The following is an 8,084-nucleotide window of genomic DNA, read 5'->3' on the forward strand; positions in this document are numbered from 1 at the left end:
AAAATAAAGATATAATAAATTACTAAAGAATAATCCATATAATCATAATTAATAATACAAATGTTTCATAATATAAACATAATAGTGTTGTCTCTAGGGCACAAACACTAACAATCTCCCACTTGCACTAGAGCCAATCACCCATGTATCTAATACTAATGGAATTAGTATGACTTTCGTGCTTTTGTTGCGACAATGCCATAGTCAGTGGGTCTGCAACATTATCATCGGTATGCACTTTACATATATGTATATCTCCTCTTTCATTAATCTCTTGAAGGAGGTGATATCTCCTAAATATCACTGGTATATCGTGCATCCCACTAACATTTCTAGAATTTTATAACAACAGTACTGAGTTCTGAAAATCATTTTTGATATGTCCATAAGTTCAATCTTCACTTGGTAATATACCCAGTCTTAAATCAATCTTATAAAAATACCTTGCTTCGTTCATTTAGTTAAACAAATCATTGGTTTCGAGGTAACAGATATCTGCTCTTGAGAGTAAACTTGTTGAGCTTTCGCTAACACATAATCTCACCCTTCCATCTTTCTTATTAACACATCGTGTCGGTGCACTTTAAGGGGGTACGCTAGGTCCAGTTGCTTTTTCTTTTAATCATCTCATGCGTTTGCTCTGGTAAAATCTTCATTTTATCTGGTGCCATTCTGCGCGGGGCTTTGAACACTGGCTTCATTTCACGTACTAAATCAATCATAAACACATTTTCTTTATCTAAAGGAAATATTGGTAACTCATCTGGAAATATGTCTTGATACTGTAAAATCTTCAAGTTCGGTCTGCTCCTAACTCTTATTTATAACCGCCATAGCACTTATATTTTGGTCACTGTAATCTTAAATTATTTTTAACAAATTTTTTACTTTCCTTTGTCCTTTAAACTTCTTCCTGTTCTCCTTTGGCGTCTCCAGAACTATCTTCCGTCACGACGGTTTACCTGGGCATCACACTTGAATAGTTAATCCACTCCTTATAATAATATCAAATCTTCTTATCTCAAATGATATCAATTCTTCACATCTTAATGCCAGAAATATCGATTCCGTCATTGGTACTTACATATTTAATGACTGCACGTTCTTAATTTGCTAGTCCTTTAGTCCTAGACTTATTGATTCGACAGGATAATTCATCTTATCAATAAAACCTTGAGAAATATATGATCAAGTTGCTCCCATATCTTTTAATACTTTAACGCATAAGGTATCCGCAGTAATCTTCCACGTCATCATATCCATATTCTAAATAACATATCGCAAATTCTCGTTCTCGGAGACGTATCCCTTATTGAAGTAGATTCCCTTAACTGTTAATGCATCCCGGGCTAGGGACAGTGATTTGTAATTTTCACCATATGCCCTTGTTTCCTTCCCATGCATGCGAGGTAGATGAGACTTTGCCCGCTGAGTGTATAATACGTTAACTTTTGTTTGAAAAACTCTCGCAAGGAACAACGGTACAACGAAACAAATAGAAGGATTCATAATTTTAATAAATGTAGAGTTGAAGAGAAAGAAGAAGTAATGATTTGAATATGAATGAGACAACCACATTAGTACTGAAGATGGCCAGTCTTTCATACCGTGTGGCATACAGCACATGATTAGGTGGCGTCCCACCCGACTCTTTGTCATTCCGACAAAGTGTTTCATCATAATACTGTTTGTCCCAATCAGAAAGCAAAACCCGAGGGGAACAATTAAATTTGAAAGGAATGCAAAATTCTCCGTTTTGATGTTATCAGAAAGAATTTATTAAGAAAAGGAGTTCATACATTTTTAGGAATTAAAAAGGAATATACGCTGTAATGTTGAGGACAAGAATGATACCATTGATCACCATCCACATTTCACTTGTATTCATCTTTCGAGTTTGATTGATCATATCCCAATTGAATCATATAGTAACTTTAGAAGTATGCTAAAATGCCTTCGTAACTAAGCATTATGGTAGATTCTTAACAATTTGATCATAATGGCGCTCTTATCAGATAACCTTGAGTTTCCTCTTTCTAATTTGGAATAACCGTAAATCATTCAACATAACGATCATTTTATTAATAATATTCTTCCTTTAGAAGAGTCTGAAAATTTTCCCAATCTTCTTCGGTCATGCTCAGGCTTCCGTTTAATCAATGAATTCTTCAAACTCTGATAATCGCAGATTACTTCGTCCTCTGAATTAACAATACTAAATCTAAAATAATATCCTTCCAGCTAATCCGAGCCTTTTGACAAACAAGAAACTCAAGTAGTAACTTGACAACTGATGTTTAAAATTATTTTATTCGAAAAGGCTTTTAGAAATGTTGTGAGGAAAAATCTTTTTCAAAAACTTGTTAAAAATTTTGAAAATTTTGAAAATCACACCTCTGGTTGTCCTCACTATATGAGTTGGTTGTTGTCCTTCTTATGACCAAATACCAAGTTAAAGAAATGATCACTCAAAGGTCCATTCACTTCCATTTATCTCCTCTCCTTCATTGGGTCTATTATCTTCCTTAATCGATGTAAACTTCAACTGTCGTTGCATGTTATCTTATTCGCAGCTTCACATTAAGGCTCCCATACTGGTAGTACTCCCGTTAACCACTTTGCAATCATTGAGTGGAACAGACTATCCCATAGTCAACAAGTCAGCTAATATCACATCATTATAACATCATTAATTTCAAGAAATCTTCAGATCCCTCATCTCCTCTAACCCTCTTTCTTCAACACTTATCTACTCCATTCCACAAGCTAGTTATGCGTGGCCTAATTACTAATAGCTTGTTTTAACCGGATACAGCCATCCTCCAGAACACTTGAATCTTCTTTCTAAACTCCTTCTCACCTTAATTTATATCTCAATACTCACCATTTACTGCCGCTATCGCGTCCCTTCTCGCAAACGCTGTTGTTTCGGTAGAAAGGTTTTTAAACTAAGGATGTAGAATATGGTGTATAATAGATAGAAAAGATTCATTCATAGTTGAATGTTCAAAAGAACAAGAATAAGCAAATGAAGGTTCTTGAATAGGTAGTCTCAGATCGACAGATGATAGAATAGCGTTGAATAACTTGGAGAGGCGCAACTGTCATAACAGAAAGTAATACCATTAATACTGATGGAGAACAAGGCGCAAATCGAATCTGGGAGAAGATGACGATCCTTAAACGGAAGGTTTCAAAAGATCAGTTGATGCAGGGAAATCAGGATCTGCCATTGTCGTTGCCTGGATATCACGTAGCTAGTCAAGAATCCCGAATCGCAACACGAACCGTGTCGGAGACCTACTATACAGTCGCACTCAACCTCACAATGACCTATCTTTCTATTTCCTATTCCTAATCCTAACCCTCTACCCAATCCCGACAATCTAGGCTTGTTTCAGTGACTTATAACCTATAGCTCTGATACCAACCTGTGGCGCCCTCCAAACCCGGGTTAGAAGTTTGGGGTCCATAACACAAACACAATATATCAACCTGTATAAGAAATATTATTTATAATGACCCTGCTTCACAAAACCACGGATCGCAACAGGTTAAAGTATGAAAACAAGCCACAACCTTAATTATTACATCGTACCAAATATTAACTAATTTAACTTACAATTGATAATAAAATCATTCTTACAACCTTGCTATCTCACTACTGCCATAAGCTCCTGCTAGCTCGATCAATCATAATCTGGAATCCTAATTCGAACATTAAACTGGGAAACCTTGCTATCAACCGTATCCTTCTTAACTGTAGATTATATAAAAAGATTCGCAAGAGTGAGCTAACTAGCTCAGCAAGTCATATTATCAATAACTGAGGTTAGACAATAATAAATGAGATGATTCAAAGGAATCAAGTTTCTTGTTAAACAATCAATAGAATTGGATTATTCATTTTATGTTTTTAAACCAAGGTTAGGCTGCTGATCAGTCACGCACTAACCCCGAGCAAAGCACACAGCACTGCTCTAACTACTGGATCCAAGGCACACATTGGCCTGACTTGACCATCGATATGGTCTGACCACGAATCTGGTCCATACAAAGAAAACTATCCCATTCTAAAGCATTTTAATATGATAAACAATAGAGTTCAATAAAACCAGATCATAATCAATAACCATAAAACATTTGTAAAAGAGCATGGTAAAAGTTCATAGTTACCAAAAAGGGTATGTCAAAATACATAAAAAAAGTGGCCTCCAGCCGGTAGGATAATCGGGTATTAGATGAATAGTGTTTTTCCAAAGTTTTAGTGCTTTTATATCACAAGGTATGGTTAAGTATAAAAGTTTTTGTATATATAAACAATTTTGTGGAGTAGTATCGTATTTGTGTGGTTTATTATTTGGTAAATCCACAAGAAATGGTGCACAAAGAATAAGGCTTACGGCTCAAAGATCAAATGATGTGGCTCAGGTTCAAGGCTGGAGGATTCAAAGTATTTCCAATATAAAAGAGAGCTATTTTGAATATTAACAATAAGTCACAAGAGAATTTAGAAATATTTGCAATAAATCTCGAGAAAGGTTTAGAAGTACTTGCCTTATCATAATTGATTCCAACCTCACTTGTACGTGTCTACGACTCTATTCAACCACCATTCATCTGTTTCTCCTATGCCTCACTTCTAATCTCTGCTCATTTGCTGTATTTTCTACATGTCAATTCTATTTTCTGATCACATGCTTCTCTTTCTTACGCCTTGCTTACTCTGCTAGGCATCATAAGTATCTATCAATATTCCACACATACGATTCTGTTCAACACATACTTCTATCTACCCTTCGTTTCACCCAAATCCGATTAACGGATTGAAAGTTATGCCATAAACAGTAATCATCGAATATATAAACCGACAGACAATCAACAAGTCACACATAATACATCACGTAATCAATGACATATCATTTATAATGACATTTCGGGTCATAAATAGGTTTTCTGGTATTTAAAATGATTTTTAAAACATTTTTCGGAATTAAAACGGGTCGTTGGATCAATTTCGGAATAATAAACAGGGTTCGGTTGGCCAATTCTGGCTCCGAAACAATTTTAGAATAATTATCGAGCCTTGAAAATAATTTAGAATAATATTTTAAAGCTCGAAACTATTTTTTGAAATTTTTAAATCATTTTTAAATAATTAAATCTAATTAAATAATTAATTAAAAATCAATTAATAATTAATTAAATCAATTAATCAATTAATTTTCGAATTAATTGACTAATTAATCAATTAAAAATTAACTGAAATTAATTAACTAATTAATTCAGATTTATTTGTGAATTAAAAATAATTTTCGGAATTAAAATAATAATTTTTAGAATTTTCAGAAATTAAAAATGGATTTTTATAATAAAAATAAATAGGAAATATGATTTTTAAACATTTTTAAAACAGGAATCCAATTTTTGCAAAGTCTGGAAACTTCAGGGACTAAACTTCATCATCTACAAAACTACAGGGACTAAACTGCAATTTTGCAGTCCAGTTGCAGGAAAATACAGGGGTGGCCGGAGAACACGATTCCGGCCTCCTCACCTTGCCACAAGCTCCAGATCACATCTACGGATTACCAGGAACATAACCATGCAATCAAATCGATCTAACAACCCCTGAGTTGGCCGGAATTTGGCCGTGAAGTTTGCCAGTTTCCGGCGAACTTCAGAAATATTCAAAACACAACTCCCTTCTCTACAGACCTCGTTGATTCATGAAACTTATACGACTGGATTGCAAATTTTACAGAGAACACAATCCACTATATCACAACATCAATCTATTCCAGAATAAGAAACCCCCAAATTTCAATTAAGAACATTCATACGGTTATAAACCCTAATTTTGAAATTCGAAAATCAAACTCAAATTTGAACATGTTATTGGACTCCAAATCAGACGTATAATATACCAAAATCATCAGGAAAACAAGCTCTACAACATGCAATCATCAAATCATACAAACAATCATCCGAACAAAAATTCATATTTTTCATGAAAATAATTCAAAAATAATTAAATTTATAAAAAATCAACCTTTGATTCTGCAGTAAAACAGGTCCTGGAATCTGATAGTACTCCTTGAGACCTTCAAATTGGTTACTCCAACTTTCCAAACGGATTTCACTAACACCTTGAATTCGTGGTTTGATTCTCAGAAAGGTTTATGAATATATGATTTTTCTCTGTAAAAATTATATAATTATCTGTCTGCAAATGATTTTGATACGAAATAAAATACGGAAAAAGGATATTTATAATTACGGAGAATTAGTATCCCGTTGGATCATTCCGGATATAAAACGGTACGTTTATTTATAAGAACTGATCCAAACGGTATCGATTTTCGGGATAATTATCCAAATTAGTACAATTTGTACTGCGGTCTTGGTCTCAGCGCCTGGTTACACGTACTACGAGGTGATACTTGGGATAGTTTAATAAAAAGCTCCCGTTTATCGAAAATACGGGTTTTATTGATTTACCGAAACGAATATTGTATCGAAAATGTTACGCCGGGACCCGCGCAGGACAAACCGTACGCCGGATCGAAAAAGTCGAAACATGGAAAATGCTCGGAATATTGCAATTAGGTTAGGAAGGAGTTCTCGGAAGAGTTTCGGGTTCTAAAAACGTAAAAACGGTTAACGGTGGTTGGTTCCCGTTTTCATAAAATAGGTTTTAAATACCCGGAACAAGAGTTTAAAAAAATCCATATGATTCCTATAAATTCATAAATTAACATAAAAATAATTAGGAAGATATGACAATTATCTATATTTTATTTTGGACATAAAAAAATTGAAATACTCAATTAATAACATTTTTAAACATTCAAACATTTTTAACACTTAACAAATAATTCACAGAATAGATACTGAATACATATAATAATTATCTATTAGCAAAAATAATTACACGATATATCCCGGATATTACATCCTTCCCCCCTTAAAAGGATTCTGTCCTCAGAATCTTCTAAGAAAACAAATGAGGACACTTTTCTCTCATATCACTTTCTAACTCCCAGGTTGACTCTTCAACCTTTGGGTTTCTCTACAATACTCTTACTAACTTTACCACTTTATTTCTCAATACTTTCTCCCTTTCCTCTAGAATCTCTATCGGACTCTCTACATATGATAAATCTGCCTGAAGCTCTATTGGCTCATATTCTATTATATGCTTGGAGTCTGGATTATATTTCTTGAGCATCGATACGTGAAAAACATTGTGAATGTGCTCCATGTGCGGGGGTAACGCCAACTCGTCAGCTACTTTACCAATGCGCTTTAGGATTTCAAAAGGTCTGACATATCTTGGGCTTAGCTTCCCTTTTTTTTTCCAAACCTCGTTAGTCCTTTCCACGGTGATACTTTCAATAATACCAAGCTTCCTTCTTCAAATTCCATGTCTTTTCTTGACTGGTCTGCATATTTCCCCTGACGATCTTGTGCGGCTATTAATCTCTTCTGGATAATTTCAACAACTTGCTTTGTCTGCTGCACCAATTCAGGTCCGAGTATTTTGCGTTTTCCTACTTCGTCCCAATACATTGGAGATCTGCATTTGCGTTCCTAAAGGGCTTCATAGGGTGGCATCCCAATACTGGCGTGATAATTGTTAATGTAAGCAAATTCTACCAGAGGTAAATGCTTGTCCCAACTTTCTTTAACATCGATACACAAACACGTAGCATGTCCTCGATGGTTTGGATCGTTCCTTCACTCTAGCTGTCCGTCTGCGGGTGGTAAGTCGTACTCATATTCAATCTTGTTCCTAAACATTCTTGAAAACTCTTCCAAAATCTCGAATTACATCTTGGATCTCGATCAGATACGATAGACACAAGAATTTCATGACGAACTACAATTTCCTTCAGGCACCTATGGATCAACTTATCGAGCGAAAATCTTTCATTTATAGGCAGAAAATGAGCTGACTTGGTAAATCTATCCACTATAAGCCAAATGGCATCATGATTAGTTTTTGTGCTTGGTAACCCCAACTATGAAATCCATGGTGATATGCTCCCACTTCCAAACTTCCAATGACTGTAGCAATCCAC

Source organism: Apium graveolens, chromosome 3 (assembly GCF_009905375.1).
Source record: "Apium graveolens cultivar Ventura chromosome 3, ASM990537v1, whole genome shotgun sequence".
Classification (NCBI taxonomy): Eukaryota; Viridiplantae; Streptophyta; class Magnoliopsida; order Apiales; family Apiaceae; genus Apium; species Apium graveolens.